Source organism: Asterias rubens, chromosome 4, assembly GCF_902459465.1.
Source record: "Asterias rubens chromosome 4, eAstRub1.3, whole genome shotgun sequence".
Lineage (NCBI taxonomy): Eukaryota > Metazoa > Echinodermata > Asteroidea > Forcipulatida > Asteriidae > Asterias > Asterias rubens.
In genome coordinates this window covers 20,332,331-20,352,304 of record NC_047065.1, presented here as the reverse complement: position 1 = coordinate 20,352,304, position 19,974 = coordinate 20,332,331, and the positions used below count along the sequence as shown (strand labels likewise).

Here is a 19,974-nt window from a genome sequence, read left to right as displayed (position 1 = left end):
CTACTGTGCATAATTTCACCAGACTAGTTAAAGATGCTGGAGTCTACCTTTTGGCTGATTTGACGGGAAATAGACACTGCTTTTAGCTGAAACTTTCACAAGTGGCTTTTATTGTATCTTTCTTTATATTATTGCCAATAAATCAGCATAACGTTGAACAAAACTAGCTTTAAAGTAATTTGTTTTGCATCTTACAAATTTTCACTGGAATGGGTTTGTTATTTTGTTGTTTTGAGACAGCGCCATTCCAAATCAAGCGGAAGACAGTCTCAGCCCAATTTCGCGACGACTCGGTTAAATCTCCCATCCGTCCGTGACCCTACGGAGGCCAGCTCGGTTAGTTTACCCACGGTCTTGGTTAGTTTACCCGAGTCGAATAAATCCAAGTGCGGACGGCGGGAAAGTTAACCCGTCGGAATGTTACCAAAAAAGACATGGTTAAGTTACCCAAAATATTAATCCAGTGCGAACACGGCTTTAAACTCACACACCTTGCAGATAATTATGAAGATTTCTGCTATCAAACCACAGGTTTGTATAAATGTGGCACTTTTTGCCCGAGTTATTGTGGGCAGCTCATTTCGCGGAAAAAGAAAAACAAAAAACTAAACCTCACAAATGAAAAGGGCTGCATTTTTCTACAGCGTGTCACAAGTTTGTCAACAACTTATGAGTAATATTTGGTGGTTTTAGAGACTGCAATACAGATGGCAGTAGTTGTTGATAACACTAGTTTAGAGTAAGTGGGAGTAAAAAAAGGGAGAGGTCAACACGGTTCTTAACCCTAACTGCCCTAAACATCCCCAAATCAACTTTTCAGAATCAAACCGCCTGATTCTGTTGGAATTGAGGACTGTATGTGGACTGATGATTAACCAATGGAAACTCGCCTCTTCTAACTGTAATCTAAAAAAAATGTAATTTTAATCTGCAGGTTTTAATGGTGGAATTGTTTTTGGTGTGTTTTGTTTGTTTTCCTTCTAATTCATGATTAAAACACTACTAGTACTACTTAGTGCCAGGGTTAGGCTTTGTTGTATGTAACTTTTAGTTTTCTGCTGTTGCTGTGTTGGGACACTTGTATCCCAATCTGTGATTTAACCACTGACCTGGTGCTGGTCTTGTTTCTTTATCTTCCATTTTGTGAATATTAAATTATGAAGTGCTTTGCGGCTTCTGATTATTATAATGTAGGAACGTACTTTTTTGTCATCTATTTTTTTTAAAAGCTTTACTGTGCGTAAAATACAACCATCATCAGAGTTCAACATACACGTAGGCCTGGTAAAGCCTTTGTTGCCCAGTTGGTCATGGCCCGAGTGCCCCTTCAAAGGTTTTCCAATTGAAGTGCCCTTTGCAAAATGAAAATGACCTTGCCCTTTCAATGATGAAACTCCTGGCCTGCCAACAGGTTGAAAGTTGAGTGTTGGGTTTTGTTTCTTTTAGTGAGGAAGGATAATAGTAAATCACTGAAGGGGAAATTCGATAGAATTTTTTACCACAAAACTAAACTTAAAAATACAGGTTTTTTTTAAACAATAATTCAAACATAAATATTTCCCTAAAGAAGCTTACGGACGATTTGAACTTTGATTCATCAATGAGTTTTCAAATTAAAGCTAATAGTTGGGTTGTTTTGTTAGTCATCAATCCTTGACTTTTCCCTTATTAGTTACAAAATGTCACTTCATCAGATCATCATTTAGTGGCCGCAACCAAGATTCCATTCAATTGTAACTTACTGTTATTTTTAACGAAACTTATTTTTACTAACTCTCTTATTGAAGAAACGTGAGGAATCAGTACAGCATAAAATTGAGAAAATTTATCAATCGTACACATCTGGAAACCCCGTCGGGAGCAAGGGCAATTTTTTTCCGATCAGAAACAAAAAAGTACCTCCATTACACTATTGGACATTCAAATCCAGGGAATATCTTTTTTTCAATTAAGACACAAGGAGGTATTACATTTGTCCAAATCCAAAAGAAATCAGACATCAACTTCAGGCATGTATACGTACAACGCCACTTTTATGGGTCCACGTATCGTAATAAAACTGGTAGAGAAAAAAAATCGCCCCAGCGACACTGTGCGGAATGTCTACCACACAAGTGTTAAGTACATCCCAAAACCAAAAGGTCAACGGAAACGTTGCGATGCCAAAAAAACGTACAACGTACAGGGACCATGTGTGATGAGTGCTCTGTACGTACGCTGGGCCAATTCCTCTAGTAGTTACAAGCTCAGTGACCCTTGTGAGTTGGTGAGGGCAATAATTAGGAAAGGAAAAAAAAAAGTTGCATGGCAGTGCTGTGATGGGAGGTCAAACATATCGGTTGAATTGTATTCTAATGCATAATGCCCCACTATGGGAAGTTGTGCATCGGACTATGGGGGACTGTGTGGTGGTATGCACACAGTATATGGTACACCCAGAATCTGTTTGTGTGTGTTCGTACATACTCCATGTGTAAAGTACCATGTACACAATATATGTGTACAGAGTATACAGCGTATGTACTGTATGATAAAATTACAGTTTGAACACAGTTTTGAAGCAAGAAAAAGGCATTGATGCAAACTGCTTACCAAAACATAAGACCTACAATGTATGCCATGGTAGAAATGCAAAATGACAATAAGTAGCCAGACGTTTTGACCCGAGCCGATCAAGTCTTTCTCGAAGCCCTTTGAGAGAGGCTGGTAGGGTTGAAACGTTAAGCCACTAACTATTTTTTGCACAGTTTTGCTCACAAAGAGGGCAATCTACATTATGAAGAAAAACACACCGGGTCTGAGTATGCTGGCAACATGTTGTAGAGCAGTGTTTTAGCTAGACCAATTTTAGTGACTGGCTCAAAAAATAAATAAAAATAAGTCCACCAAGGGCGGGCCGTTCAACACAATTATTCATGTTTAGATATGGGGCCATCATTGCTCAAGTGCATTCCGGGCGAAATCTGTGCTATGCGGAAAAGTGCTTTTTGTTTTTTTATTGTTCTGGGCGGGCAGACCCACTCGCCACCACCTAGAACCGCCCACCGTGGCTACAACACTGATTGCAACTTGTAATGTTATTCAGTTGGCAGTGGATGCGATGGAAATATTGCCTTTATCACTTGGAAAACAAACCACGGCGGTGTGTCAATGTTTGCAAACTTAACACTGTCCCTACAACTTACAACAATGAAAACCGCAGCAAAAACATATTTTACACACAGCGTTATTGTTGAATACATGTATAAAAATTTCACTGTAAACCAAGTTTGTGATTCTGTATGACGAACTTTTAGAGAGTTTTCAAAAGATGTTTTCTCTCACATCCACTTCCGTTGTAGATCATGTTAACACATTTAATGACTTAATGTTGAATACATTTAATCAAAATTTAAACAAAACATTAAGGGGGGGGGGAAAACATAGACTTTTAACTGCCACATGATTTCAACCGTTGAGTGATAACTTGACAAAATTAGAGTTGCGTGTTGGTTATAAAAATTCAGGTAAAACTATCCAGCTGGATATGGCATTCAACATTGCATAATGACTCTTTATGTAACGTTGGTGTACAGTACAGCGCATAAATTGCATGCCTGCGTGAATTCATAAATGAGGCGTACACTTTGCAGGGGGGGCTGAATGAAGCTTCTGTAGTGTGACTGAGCACAATGTGCACACAGCATTATGCAAAGTGGTATGTACAAAAAAATACCACCATATCTAGACACACACATACACGGACTAGGTCCTATACTGTGTAAGCGTACATGTTATCCACATTATGTACTGCAAGTGTTTTCATGTTCTTGAACTGGTTGCTTATAAACTTAATTATAAACCACAGAACATGAAAGTAGTACTAAGTCTCGACAAAACAGTGCGTCTAACTAGTTCTATGTTCACTAAGTAACAATTCATTTCTTACAAAGTGAATGTCTTCACGGTAACTTCTTAAACGTACGCCATAATCACATTTTGTGTTAAAAATTGAAACGCTACTGAACAAGAAAAACTGCTTATCGAGTCAGACTGACAAAACTCGCACACATGACAACGTGATTCAAAAGTCGATTTAGTATAAGTAATGAATGATGCCCGGTAAAAAAAAACATCGTAGTGTCTGTAAGCACTGCACGGAGTATGGAATTTGAAGCATGGATGAAACAAATAATTTTCAATAACGTCATCTACGTGTTCCGTGTTTAATACATACCACAGTAATGGCGCCGTTGATTTGAGGGCCGTTCGATGGATGAATTTAACGAGTCCGCTCCGTTCTGAATTTGTAGTTCACCTTTAGAGCAAACCAATAAGTGTACGTGTGTGTAGTGTACCACCCCAAAGCGGGGCGAGCTGATCAGAACGTGTACAGGCTGGCTGGGTGAGAGTTTTGGGGCTGTACTGCTACACACCATAGAGCCACGGTGGTACAAACTGAACAAATTTGCTGGCAGTCCGGGGTCACGCCTGCGTATCAAATGACAACCTAGGCTTGCACACAATGCCCACGCTGGCACAGCAAGGGCCTATTACCATATGAATATGTCATTATCATAGCCCAATGCCTCAATGCTTATTGGTCGGGGAGCTAGAAAGGGAGGTGGTATAGAGAACACACACACTGGAGGGTTTGTGTGTCAGCGCCACGATGGCATTATGTAACCATGCTACTATGGGATGGTGTTGTGTAGACAATGCAATGGCCTAAATTGTCAACTGTTGGAGTGGGTGCCCTTGTTCAAGGAATTTTTCACTGGTTTAGTGCTTTGGGTTTTTTAATGTACCCATGTGACTGTGTGGGCAGTGGGTGGGCTATTGGTCTCGTACAAGAAACGTCTGTTTTATTTTTACTGCAACTTTGGTGTTGATGGTGTTGAAAGTTTCTTTTGGTTTACTTTAATAAACTTTGAAGAGGGGTTATAAAGTTAACTTTTGTAGCTTTCGCAAATTACTGTATTGCATATTAGGTCCTTTTGGTTGGTTAGCAGTTTTCAACAGCCAGTTCTATCTCCACGTCAAATTAATGTTTGTGGTGCACTGATTTTACAATAGATAGAATCCGTACGAAAAAGTGAATTTTCTTTTACCAGTATCTTTATCTCACGCTACTAATAAAAATAAAACATACAAGGCATGTATGGCATTCTACTAAGAACGCAGCAACTCACAATCAACAATAAAATTAGTTTTAAGAAAAGAAGAGGAAAAAAACACACAAATTATAGGATAAGTTGTGTGAAATAAGTGAGATTTCATTGGCACTTGAAGGCGGAAGTAAACGCCGCTTCCCTGATATAAAGATAATGGTGTAAATGATGCAAGTATTTTGTACCGTTTCAGTGTGAAATTTGTTAATCATCCAAAAACATCCAAACCGCCACATTTCAAATTAACAGACATGCCTACATATTTTCCTTCTGATAATCGGTTTCAGTTAATTCTTAAATTTAGGACTCCCGAGATCAAATATAATTGGTTTTAAAAACTCGTTTCTCAAAAAATACAGAATTTCAGGCAACAAAAGTTCAAGGGGCGTTTAACACAAACAAACCCGCTAATACTTCAACTTTGTGTCACCAGGGCGATAAAAACAAATAATAAAAAATATTTGAGAGACGAAAACGCTTTTGTCGTTAGTATAGACTCAAGACAAAATAATACCAACCACAGACCAAGGACAATTTGATGACAAAATCTAAATCCCGACCCCCCCCCACAAAAAAAAAAAAAAAAATTTGTTTTTCTTCTTCTATACAACGGTTTTATTTCACAGAGTAACGATGGACTTCATAATGTTTAGAACTTAGACATCTTGAAGATCTTTAACGGCAAACGCGCCAACAACTCAACTTTGCCCCCAACATTCAGAAGTTTGTTGTCATGCTACTCACTGTCTTGTTGTAAACAATTAGTACCTTCTCAGAAAATGACTTCTTTATGGAAAGAAATTTCCAATATTTTGTTGGTTGGGGGGGGGGTGGTAATCAATGACCAAGAAACACCCAGCCGCCCGGAGCCAAGAGCCAGCCAAAGAACTGCATAAACAGCCTTCCCACACACAGCTGGCTCCTCATTTGCATATCATGACGAGTCGCCTGGAATTCCATCCCCATGGCCTCATACTCGACCAATCACTTCGCTACGATCGTTGAACCTTGCCCTCCTTCGCCAGTACAGCTGATAACAACCAGCGCACACGGGAGTTACAATCCAACTTGGCTTGTTTGGCTCAGGTTTTTTACAGACGGCAGGATGTGTAATAAACAGATGGGGCCTCCAAAAGGGGAACAGTTGGACATGCTCCACGACAACGTGGGATCATGGCGGGCCGACGACAGTCGTCTACGCTTTAAAACAACAACACGGATGTATGTCATCCACACTTCAACAACAAACTTTAAAAAGTAGCAAATGAGACTTAAACTGCGAGAAAAGTATCTGTAAAAATTCTCAAAACGCATTCAGTTCAAATGAAAGTGTACAACTTTATTACAACCTTAAAAAAAGATTAATGGATCACACTTATGTGTAGCTAACATAAAAATATCTGATTTACACGTTTATACACGTATGGTCTCGCATCGCAACACACAAACAAACAGTCACAAAATACAACCACAGGGCAAAGTTCTGTTTTTCAGGGAAAAAAATTCAATAAAATTCTTTCAACCGGGTAATTTGCCAAGAGATTTCGAAAAAGGATGCGTAAAATATTTTGTCACATAGGCAGATCAAACAAAATATTGAGTGATAGGTAAATGACGCTAAAATCACTCAAAACAGGTGGGTCTGGTAAGCTTTGCTGGAAAGACAAAACCACTGTCACAATCCACAAGAAGATTAATTTACATGTAAAGTAGAAAACTCTTTAGTAGAAAAGTTAAATGCCTCTTAATCTCAGAAGTTTTAAAAACACACTTAGAGGAAGACGTCCTCCATGGAGAAACTTTCGTAAAAAAAAAAAAACCAGACCCATATAAATGTTGAATAAAACAAAAAAATGCCTCACATTTCATCTTTGAGAGGCCCAGGCCATTTTCATTTCGCAAAGATCACTTCTTTAGAAAATCGTAAAAGTTCATTGGAAACTTTAGCAGGGGCATCGCGGCCAGGCGAAGACTAGGGGCAACAAAAGCCATGGTCTCTGGTGAATTCCAGTCAAACCACTATACACAATCTGGTCATTGCTTTCCTACAAAGTTAGAAAACACTAAAAAGTCTCTTTCGAAAAGACCAGGGGCAACAGAAGCCGATGCCGCTGTGTAACTCCAGGCAACCCCTATACACTTCTGGTCAATAAAGGTTTGTTTTTATACAAAGTTAGAAAATAGTTAAAAGTCTCTTTGGGAAACTTTTGAAGGGGCATCGAGGCCAAGACCAGGGGCAACAGAAGCCATGGCCGTTGTGTAACTCCAGGCAACCCCTATACACTTCTGGTCAATAAAGGTTTGTTTTTATACAAAGTTAGAAAATAGTTAAAAGTCTCTTTGGGAAACTTTTGAAGGGGCATCGAGGCCAAGACCAGGGGCAACAGAAGCCATGGCCGTTGTGTAACTCCAGGCAACCCCTATACACTTGTGGTCAATAAAGGTTTGTTTTCATACAAAGTTAGAAAATAGTCAAAAGTCTCTTTGGGAAACTTTTGAAGGGGCATCGAGGCCAAGACCAGGGGCAACAGAAGCAATGGCCGTTGTGTAACTCCAGGCAACCCCTATACACTTGTGGTCAATAAAGGTTTGTTTTCATACAAAGTTAGAAAATAGTTAAAAGTCTCTTTGGGAAACTTTTGAAGGGGCATCGAGGCCAAGACCAGGGGCAACAGAAGCCATGGCCGCTGTGTAACTCCAGGCAACCCCTATACACTTGTGGTCAATAAAGGTTAGTTTTCATACAAAGTTAGAAAACAGTTAAAAGTCTCTTTTGGAAACTTTTGAAGGGGCATCGAGGCCAAGACAAGGGGCAACAGAAGCCATGGCCGTTGTGTAACTCCAGGCAACCCCTATACACTTCTGGTCAATAAAGGTTTGTTTTTATACAAAGTTAGAAAACAGTTAAAAGTCTCTTTTGGAAACTTTTGAAGGGGCATCGAGGCCAAGACAAGGGGCAACAGAAGCCATGGCCGCTGTGTAACTCCAGGCAACCCCTATACACTTCTGGTCAATAAAGGTTTGTTTTCATACAAAGTTAGAAAACAGTTAAAAGTCTCTTTTGGAAACTTTTGAAGGGGCATCGAGGCCAAGACAAGGGGCAACAGAAGCCATGGCCGTTGTGTAACTCCAGGCAACCCCTATACACTTCTGGTCAATAAAGGTTTGTTTTTATACAAAGTTAGAAAACAGTTAAAAGTCTCTTTTGGAAACTTTTGAAGGGGCATCGAGGCCAAGACAAGGGGCAACAGAAGCCATGGCCGCTGTGTAACTCCAGGCAACCCCTATACACTTCTGGTCAATAAAGGTTTGTTTTCATACAAAGTTAGAAAACAGTTTAAAGTCTCTTTTGGAAACTTTTAAAGGGGCATCGAGGCCAAGACAAGGGGCAACAGAAGCCATGGCTTTAGTGGCCTCAATGTAAATTTTTGCCAACTGTATAATTACGTGTACACTTTGTCTTCAAAGCCATTGGACACTTTTGGTAAACGGTATTATCCAAAGGCCCACACTTCGTGTATCACAACTTAATAAAATAAAAAACCTGTGTAAATTTAGGCTCAATCAGTCATCAGAGTCGGGAGAAAATAACGAGGAAACCCACCCTTGTTTTCACATGTTTTGCCGTGTCATGACATGTGCTCATAATAAATTCGTGATTCTCGATATCGAGAATTGATAATTGTTTAAATGTTTTCCCAAAAAGTTTAAAGCATTTCATGGAATAATATTTCAAAAAAGGTCTTTCAATCACCATTACCTTCTGTAAACCCTGTAAGTTATTTGTAAATCTGTGAACTTTTATTTTTTGTCTGTTCTAAAAGTGTATAATGGCTGTGATTACTAAGGTAAACGTTTTTCTTGTGAACTGCTCTGTCGGTGAGGCGTCAACATTTGACTCGCAGAAAATGGATTTTACACAAAGAACGCTAGCAACTCAACTATTCCCTGAATTTATTTCTTTGTCCCTGACCTGATTTTTGTTGTTCAGAAACTAGGTTGATTTGCGAAATGCAAATCAAACGTGGCAGATTGTGTGTAAATTTCTTCAGAGTGAGACCTGCAGGCCACAATTGACTAAGAGCCACTCACCTCCAAATATTGCTAAGTTGCTAAGTCTGCTAAGCATATAATTGTGGAATTAGTCCAAAAGCAACATGTACATTGTAGCTCTTTCACATCATAGCATTTTGATTGGTAACATGCCTGTATGCTAAGCATTATTTTGCTTTGCTTAGCAAAATTGTGTCAACTTCTTGATCCATCACAGACCTATTTTTTTTACCTTTCATAAGTCAGAGATAAGCTGACATACTGGCCAGCATCCGATTATCATAAGTTACTCATTTCAGTACCGGACTTAAAAAAGAGTGTGCGACACCGTGCAATCTGTCCGCACAGGTGTGTGTACACCCATTCCTAACCTCTCTGCGCATGCTGAAGTTCTATTTATGTCGTTCCATCATCTACAAACAATAATTGTGACACTGTGCAGTAAAGCATGAGCACGCTATTTGCTAAATCCTAAATAATCGGACAATAGAACAAAAAATCGTATGACTAGAGACTGTCTAAAGATGTGATCTACAAAATGTGCAGCCAACTCAACTCTACCTGGCAAGTAGATACCCACATGTTGTTACCGCAAACCAAATATACATCAACTCAACGTTACAACAATATTCAATTTTACAGAGGGACAGTGCCTTTTTATCCGAACCCGATGTCATGCAACTGCGTATTTAGCAGAAAATATTGCTTAGTAGCGGAAACAAGCGGGATAACAGTTGGTAACCATGTTCTGCCACGTCTGGTAAGCAATGTTTTTGTCTGTGTGCAGTTAAACATTGCAGCTATGGGGTCTGTTAAATAGGGAATGTCAATTGATTTGCACTTTTAAAAACACAATGCAGAAGCATGTTGCAAACAATCAGTGAATTTATTATTTTTGCAGTCATATAAATTTGTTCACAATATGTCATTATGATATTTCTCTGTGTTGATCTCAATCTAATATTATAGTCCAATTTAAGCATGTATGATAACGAACTATGTATGTAAGATTTTCAAAGGAATATTCACATGGTGACCACAAACCTCCCTTAGGAGTACGTATAGTTACAATGTACATATTACAATGTACACGGATTCGTAAAAATTGTATGTTGTTGCTACCTTTAAAGTACCCATCCTTTCCATAATCCAGAAAGTTTATCATTTCAAATCAACATTCTTACCACGCCAGGTCCAAAACGTCCATTCTCACATTACCGAAACGACGAACAACACACAGAGTCGTACGTATAAAACCACCTTGTAAGAAAAGCAGCAAGTCACTGAGTACAAAAACTAATGTTCGCTCTCATCTCATACCATGTGGCACTACTGGCAGACAGTGAGGGATGGACCATAAAGTGTACCAGTGCACTCCTCTGGTTTTCCTCAACGGTTTTTTCTAGCAGTTTGAGGTCACGCCAACAGTGTATTATATGGCTCCAAGTAGACCAGCTCACACAGGAAGTCCAGACACAGAACTAAGTCTACTGAGAAGTACCATGCCACACAGCACACCAGAACACTTGCACCACTACTACCACTACTAGCGCCAAGTTAAACCCCACACACAACACTGTGATTAACATAATTCAACAACAAAACACAAGTAGGTGTGTAGTAAAGCATTGTGGTGGATCAGAGGCAGGCATTATGCAATCTCAAATCCCTATCAACATTGTTGTCAGCCCCTACGCATACCCCATGCTAGGATCAAACTTCAGCCGAACATAATGAGGTGGGAGTTTTTCGTGGAAGCTGAGGTCCGATCTGATCCGATGGTAGTTTGCTACCGTGTTGGTTTTCAGACTTGGGATCCAAAAATGTGACTTTGATTACGTACAACTGATTATCTGATCGAGAACATTGTGTGATTATATTGACGCAAAGTTGACATGTTCCAAAGGAAAAAAATAGAGAATTTTGACTGTTAAAAGCTTTAAATTATTAAACCCTTTAAGCCAATACACACATTCGGTAAACAGTATTGTCCAAGTCCCACACTTCGTGTATCACAACTTATATATAAAATAACAAACCTGTGAAAATTTAGGCTCAATCGGTCATGGGAGTTGGGAGAAAATAACGGGAAAACCCACACTTGTTTCCGCACGTTTCGCCGTGTCATGACATGTGTTTAAAATAAATCTGTAATTCTCGCTATCGAGAATTGATATTGTTTTAATGTTTTCTCAAGAAGTAAAGCATTTCATGGAACAATATTTCAAGAGAAGTCTTTCACCATTACCTTCTGTAAACTCTGTAAATTATTCGTAAATCTGTGAACTTTTTTTTTCTTCTGTACTGTAAGTGTATAATGGCTTTAAGGCAAAGTATACAGGTTTTTGGTTTTTGAAACCGTTCCATTCGATTAAAATTTTGATACGGACAAAATTGTGTACAACCTGCAATTTCAAGAAGACCACATGGTGTTGTAAAACATTTTACATCATGTATTACTTGTGCTAACTTTACAAAATTAAACACACTTTGTACGCACTAAAAAATCATGGATTGTTGAAGAAAATATAAATTTAGTAAAGTCTTCCATCAAACTGAAACAAGTCTTTGTACAACCATAGAGCTAGGGTACAACCTGCATATTTAAGACGACCAATTTGTGTTAACTTTAGGAAATTAATCACACAAGTCAATTTATTTTGTACAACCTGCAACTTTCACAAGGTGTTAAACAACTTAACTATTTAGGCCTATAGTTTGCGCTATTTCATGACACGCAGCCAAATTGTAATGCACTTTTTTGTCGCGCTGCTTGTTTCAACAGCAAGCGCTTCACAAAGAGACAGTTTCCCTCTTGTGGGCCCCACGCACATCCTGTACAATGTGTGCCGAAACAGATGGGAGTCATCCAACAGGGAACAAGAAGAGGTCGAAGGTCAACCGTTCAGGATCTCTGCGCTGCGTAGTTGTCGGTTTGGCGAATGTTAACGTGTGGCTGGACAGAACAGGTTTGATGTCTACACCGTGAGAACAGCTCTCACATAAAATATGATGGATTTGGAAATGTTTTAGTTGCGCATGCCAGGGGAATTTTTTTCCCCTTCGTTTTTAAGCTCTGTTGGATCATTGGCTGGATGGGAATGAAATATGTGGTGCAGAACTGACCGTCGTTGATGAAAAGACCCAACTTCCTTCTACACGAGAAAATTATGTATTTCATGTGATTACGCATAATTTAAGATTGTGCCTGAATACTTGCCGTAAAGTCACTTAATACCTAAATTATGTACAATCCTGACTCATTCTTGTAATACAAATGTGCTTGCAGTTTTCAGAAATGAGAAAACAAAACAGCGATTATTTTTAACTCTATACAAAATCCTTGAAAAATACCCTTAGCAATTCAAAATTCAATTTCAGTTTTTATAGGGCCGATAGTACAATTTTTAAAAATAAACAATGAAACAAACTTTAATATTCGGGATGAGGTTGCTTATTTTTGAGAAACCACTTTTGCAAATCATGCCTGAACTTGTCCGACTTTACAGAGGTTGAATGATAATATGAGCGTCAGTTTGGCAAACTTCTTAATTGTTTTTAAGTGACCAGAAAAGGAGGTTTAAGGCAGTGGACACTATTGGTAATTACTCAAAATAATTATTAGTATAAAACCTTTCTTGATTATGAGTAATGGGGAGAGGTTGATGGTATAAAACATTGTGAGAAACGGCTCCCTCTGAAGTGCCATAGTTTTTTGAGAAAGAAGTAATTTTCCACAAATTTGATTTCGAGACCTCAGATTTAGAACTTGAGGTCTCGAAATGAACCATCTAAACACACACAACTTCGTGTGACTGGCTGTTTTTTTCTTTCATTATTATCTCGTAAGTTCGATGACCGATTGAGCGCAAATTTTCACAGGTTTGTTATTTTATGCATATGTCGAGATACACCACTTGTGAACGCTAGTCTTTGACAATTACCAATAGTGTCCACTGCCTTTAAGTCTTATTGTGATGTTTTTTTTTATTGATTTGTTAAATTCTATTTCCATAAACTTTAGGGCAAAGTTTTACATTCCCAGGATGATTATTATTTAGCCATTACTGTAAACTACAGTGTGTGAAGAAAACGAATTGCAAAATATGTCAAACTCAATGGTTGGGGCGAAAATGGTAATTAATAAACAATAATAATAATAAGACTTTAAAGATGCTATGTCAGATTTTTGGCCGATTTGACGAAAAAATTTTGATTTAAAATTCAATAGGTATTCTGATGGGGGTCGAGAAACTTACCAGCTTTCATTTGAGCCATTGCCCGAAAAAGTCCTCAAATTATTAGCAGCAGTGAAATAAAGTGCTCCAAATTAGTTTTTGTCGGGATCCCGACAATATATCACGTGACCAATTCTTATGTGTTTTTTAAGAAACGTTTAAATTTTTTTGTCATGGTTCCTGACTATGAAAAGTAAAAGTTAAGCTTTTTTTCGTTAGAGCGGGTGATACTCTTTGAAATACCATTCACTCAAAAAAAAATCAATTTTTTAATGTTTGGGGCCAAAAATCTGACATTTTTATAGCATCTTTAAGCTGGGTATTCATGGCGCAGAAGTTCAGTCATGGAAGAATGGTCCCGGAAGTTCAGTTCAAATACATGAGACTTGCACAGTCTATTACTATCAGATTTACAGTAAGATTTTCCTTAATAATGGGCCTTTCAAGAGAATTTTCAATTTCTTTTTGAACATTTTAAGGGGCTCCAAGGCAATGACAAGGCGCATACGTGAAGTATCAGGCTTGTTGCCTGCATTCCGTACAGAGAAATCACCGGATAATATCAAAGGAAAATTCACGAAAACTAGCTTTGAAATGATTTCTGTGTACATCTTAAAATTATTCACAGAAATTTGTATTATTGTTTTTAAAATTGATCAATTGTTTTAATTTTGAAGAAAGCGTCTGGGATAGTTTCTCCACTGGGGCAGCAAGGTCAACACCATGGCAACAGAGCGATCCCTAGTGGCCTGGGTGAAATTGCAGAACTAGCCCTGTAGAAGTTCCTTGTACTGCCTTAAACTACGTGTATGAATTATTATTATTGAACACAAGCAGAATCACTAACTTTCAGTTTCAAAATAAAAGGATAGAAAATAATGTAGAGTGTCATGACCGAGTGGTTAAGAGCATCGAATTCAAGTTCTGGTGCGAATTCACCGGAGTGTGGATTCGAATCCCGGTCTTGACACTTGTGTCCTTGAGCAAGATACTTTACTATAATTGTTTCTCTTCACCCAGGGGAATAAATGGGTACCTGCGAGGGTAGAGGTTGATATTGTGAATGAGAAAGCCTTTGGAACAATATAAACTGTTGCCCAGGTTGTATACTCCCAAGGGAGCTGAGAATCATTAAAAAAGGGATGTTATTGGCCCTATGACCTGGGGTGGATTTCACAAAGAGAAAGGACTAGTCTTATCTCGAGTTAGGACGAGTTACTCGTCCTAACTTAGGACTAGCTGTACGTTTTTGATATCTCTTAGGACTAGTCCTAAGTTAGGAATAGTCCTAACTCTTTGTGAAATCGACCCCAGGGCACTAATGTAAAGCGCATTGATACGGTTATTGTGAAATGCGCTATATAAGAATTGGTTATTATTATTATTATTAATGCACATTGGTGTATTTACATACTTTTTGAATAGTCATGACATCTGTCCAAGTTGCCTCGACTAACAGCATACATTATAAAAACATCGTAAGCATCGGCTACGTGAGACAAGCCAGGGAACGACTCTTCCCCAGGGTAAGAATAAATAACAGGCTCCAAACCACGTAATATCTCAGACAAACGCTATAAAGCCACAAGCTGTTGAACTGAAAGGTGCTTGGTTGCCATGGAAACCCAAGAGTGCAAACTGCACAGTGATGAAGTCACTGTTATGTTTCTTACACGTGACTGACTTGCTGTGTATGATTGACTACCCTACAAGATTTACAACTATCCATGTGCTCAGGGAGAATATCGTTCATTTATTAGTAAACATTTTTAATTTTTTTAAACAATTAGAAACGTAATTCATAAATTAACTGGTTTTAAATTTTATGCTTAAAATGCAGTAAGTTTTTCTGGACAGTGATGAAATTGTGTGTGGACACAATGCGATGCAGAGATTTATCAACAGAAGAGAGCATGACCAATAACACCAACTTGTGGCCTACATGTAGACTTCAAGCGTGTAGTCATAGAGCTTTAAGAACTATGGGTGCGTTCGTTTAGCTTCCCTGGCTCGACCCCGGTGTGTGGCGTTTTCTTTTTCCAGGACAAATGTGTGCAGATAATTACCCACGTTCGTCCTGGAAAAAAAAAACGCCACACACCGGGGTCGACCCAGGGAAGCTAAACGAACGCACCCAAAATAGGGCGCACTGGTAATGCTTCGTGCACAAACGCAACTGGACCGCAAGGAGACACTTGCGAAAATATATAAGATGAACTTTGTATGCGCGTTGAATGTGAAATACACGTCGTATGTGTTGATAAACACACGTATGCGATGCTGTTTTGTCAACCTACAAAATGGCCACATGCGCGCATGCCAGGCCACATGCGTGCATGCCGGGTCGCGTATTTAGACCAGTGCACGCTGTAGTTCTTAATACAACTCTATGCCTATAGTATGGTGATCATCGCACTCTACCACTTGGTCTGCACTGGACTATCATGTTCTTTCTGTTGTGGTAGTGTGGGGGGTGCTAACCTGTTTTTACTATGTTGGAGATTGACAGATTAGAGACGAGAAAAAAGAAGAAGAAAGAAACTCTCGAGAAAATTGAAAAGAAAGGACGCTAACCAAATAATTATTTTTGCGGCTTAAACTATTTACCTCAACTATCACCAACTGGAGCATGCTCTTTAGGCCCACTTAGAATGATGGCTTGATCAGATATTGTTAGAATGATACCACTTCTTGAGTTTCTGAATAAGAAAAACAATAAGAACCAAAATCTTGAGTTTATTTTGTTTCCACGGTTAGGAAGGCAGAGCAGTAGAAAGTCTTGAAACCCAGTCGGTAATTATTGTGCCGCGGTGTGTATCGTTCCCTCTGTAGTTGCGGGGAAGGTACACACATCCTCGATCCTAAAGTGTGTGCGTCACTCGCAGGACCATGCCAAGCGCTACCTACAACCATTGCATGAATGTAATCGCACTGTGACTGTTGCATGAACAGCAGCAGGGTGTGTGTTTTGGAGATGCATGGCGCCTGTTATACTAGGCAGTGCTGGCAGCAGACAAATAATATGCCGGACTAATTGCTAGTCATCGAGCCTAGGCAATGGACACTTGATGAAGGAGAAATTATTCTTGTACATTGTTGTATACAAATCCCAAGGTAGTGGACTAACCTTGGTTGATAGCGTTCTCCCTGAACACTCAGTGGTCCCTCTGGCTGAATGCCAGTTAAAGATGCTATGTCAGATTTTTGGCCGATTTGACCCAAAAATTTTGATTTAAAATTCAATAGGTATTTTGATGGGGGTCGAGAAAGTTATAAGCTTTCATTTGAGCCATTGCTCGAAAAAGTCCGCCAATAATTAGTAGCAGTGAAATGAAGTGCTCAAAATGAATTTTTGTCGGTATCCCGACAATATATCACGTGACCAATTCTTATGTGTTTTATAAGAAAGGTTTAAAATGTTTGTCATGGTTCCTGACCATTAAAAGTAAAAGTAAAAAAAAAATTATTAGAGCAGTGATACTCTTTGAATACCATTCACTAAAAAGAAAGTCAATTTTTTAACGTTTGGGGCCAAAAATCTGACATAGCATCTTTAATAAACCACCTGAAGACCAGTCAAAATTCTGTCTAAAACTGGCTAGTTGATTTGCTTGCCACTGCTATGTAAAACTACTGATTGTGTTTTGTTCAAATAACAATGTCCCGTGCATTATAAAATCAAGTCAATTGTCAGCAGCCATCGAAATAACCCACGGCACCCTGGCCTCACCAATAGCACTCCGCACTAAATGCTGTAAATAGAAGTTTACATGTAGTCTAATCAGACATAGTTGCGATTGATCGTCTGGTTAGGAAAGTAGGGAGAATGACGGGGGTGTGTTTGTGGACACAGTCGGTGGACTCTCTTCACCAGGAGCGGGTGACAAGTCTTCATGGTGAACTTACTGATCACATTATTCCTAGAGGTGGTAGGATGAGACTGCCGGCTGCTCGCACTAACCGTCATCTTCCCTCTTTTGTCCCCATGGGTATTATGTTTTTTAACGCTTTGTATAAAAGATAAGTGCTGGATCACAATTTTTGCATTATGTTTAACATAAATTATTCTCTATATTTTTATATTGTTGTATAGACATATATGGCCTGTCGGCGTATATTTGTTTTTTATTCTTAAATCCTTGTGCGTGTATCCTGTGCTTTATTTGTATCTGCCTGTTGTTACATTTTCATATTTGGTGTGTTTTTAAAAACTTGTGTGAGCAATGCAATTTCTTCTTTTGAAGATCAATAAAGTTTTCTTAAATGTCTTAATGTCTTATGTATTAACCATCCTCTGTTGCCGCAACTACAGACAATAAATTTTTTACTTCGTGCGTATGAGTCGACATTTTATGTTAATTCACGTTACTAAACAAGTGCCATGTGGCGCATTGATGACGGCGTGATCGCTAATGTAGTGGAATGTTTTTTCAAACTCCATGGTCTGACAGAGCCTAGTACTTTGACGTCATTATACACCTATCAATTGTAAGACGCACTAGTTTAACAGGACCCCCGGGAGGGTGCGTCACTGTCCATTGTGAGTGTGTTCGAGGTTATCGAGTTGAGCGGTTCCCCCATCCCAGCGCACTAGCTATTAAAACGCACAGAAAACAGAGGGGCCCGAATACCCACAATTCATAGCACAGCGCGCACGTGTGTACACGATGGTGCGCAATCTTCAAATTGCTCGATACACAATTGGAACTGCCTATTCTGCATAGCGCAAGTTATAAATTGCGCACAAAATTGCTGCGCAAATTTGTTGATTGCGCTCGACAACTGAGCAACAGCGGATGCGTGTTTTACTGCAAAATAAATGATCGCAATCACGATCGCGGTCACATTAAATCTAGCAAATATCAACAGATAAGTTTTGGCGGAAGAGAGACCTCACAGATTGTGGCATTGAAAGGTTGGAATGTCTGCAAATACCAACATCATACGAAGGCGGGGAGGGGTAGATAGCTTCATTATTTGATTCTCCACCAAATAAACAAAATACATACATATGTTGAAATGGACATCGACGGAACGTCATGACGTACCTCGACGCACCTCTTAAAGATTGGATTTTGACATACCCACCGTCACTTTTTTTAGAGTAAAGACGCAGACTTGACGCACCCTCCCCGGGGGTCCTACAGTGCGTCTTACAATTGATAGGTGTATTACTAGTTACTAGTTTAGTTAGGAACTTAGTGTGATTGTGAGTGCAGAGTTTGCGGGACACATTCTAGGCAATGCGCATGCGGTTATATTTTTGCGCACTTTTCACGTGGGTGCAATTTGTCTACCAAAAGGGCAGACAACAGACACAGAGAGGCAATGGCCATCGTGTGTAAAATCCCAGAGAGAGAGACAGCGCAAACCAAAGAACGAGGTCAATTTGCCATTTCCTTACACAGTTTTACAGTGTAACTGTAACGAAATGGGTGTGCGACCAAAATCGCACTCTTGACTTGAACTTGAAGAAGTTGTTTTGGATCCGTTGTTTTGAGTTGCATAAATAAACACAATGACTCACTCAACCTCCTCGTGGGCCTCCACCGTGACCATGCGCAATAGACCATATGCACATGACGTCATTTCAGTACGGCGCACCCGCTTAGAGGTCAAAAGAAGGTTGTTCATTGGCCAATCTATGTGCGTTTTGATTGTTTCGTCACCGTTTGACCTCAAAGATGGCGGCTGGATGACGTCAATGCATAAGGTCTATACGTTTACATTTACACTTATTTTTAAATAATATAGTCAACGTCATCCAGCCGCCATCTTTGAGGTCAAACGGTGATGAAACAATCAAAACGCACATAGATTAGCCAATGAACAACCTCCTTTTGACCTCAAGGCGAGGGCGCCGTACTGAAATGACGTCATGTGCATAAGGTCTATATTTATGGCATTCACTATTACTTACAGTAAACAGCCGTCTAGAATGAAATGGTGATGTCTGAATGATGCTACACACTGCATGCAGCATGCAAATGCCCACGCACGTGAAATCTAGTCTATAGTGTTTGGAAAACTAAATCAGTCGACTAAAGTCATCCATTAATCTCAAACAGTACAACAAAACATTCAAATAAACACAAATTCTTATCAAATACATTTTCTCAATACAGTTGTTCAACCTGTGTTCGCAGCCACATAACAAAATATACAATTTACCTTCTGTTTTTTTTGTCAAAGTCGGCACACCAAGTCTTCGCAAAAGCACGACGTACAAACAACAAGTGATAGCTGGAGATTCGTCGCAAGAGGGGGCTATTTACTTCAAGTATTTTTTAGGTGGCGGAGAAAAGGGGGAACTCCCTATCATAAAGCGGCCTTTCAGGGTTCTCAATGAAAACAAAAATCGATTTGTTTTCGAAATTGTTTTGGACTCACAAACCCAGTTTCATTATGTAATCTATACACCAATGAACAAAGACATACCTCAATGAACCAGTAATTGTTTAGATCAAAGGTCTCGCAAATCAGTTGTTTTCAATTACTTTTCCTGGCAGGAATGATGACAAGCAAATTTATAG

General features: G+C 39.2%; 1 protein-coding gene across 3 annotated transcripts in view; it reads right to left on the bottom strand.

Annotated features, from left to right (window-relative positions):
- The window catches only part of LOC117289688, a 41,449-nt gene extending 21,785 nt beyond the window's left edge, over positions 1–19,664 (bottom strand). Inside the window, exons 1-2 of one of the 3 annotated variants that reach the window (XM_033770922.1) lie at positions 19,613–19,664; positions 16,049–16,140 (exon numbers count right to left, since the gene is read on the bottom strand). The gene's annotated coding sequence lies outside the window, so the exon portion shown is untranslated. Of the gene's footprint in view, positions 1–4,216; positions 4,456–10,387; positions 10,660–16,048; positions 16,141–19,612 lie in introns of those variants that run through there. The other 2 variants (XM_033770924.1, XM_033770923.1) reach the window with 2 other exon arrangements.
- Between the last annotated feature and the right edge of the window lie 310 nt (positions 19,665–19,974).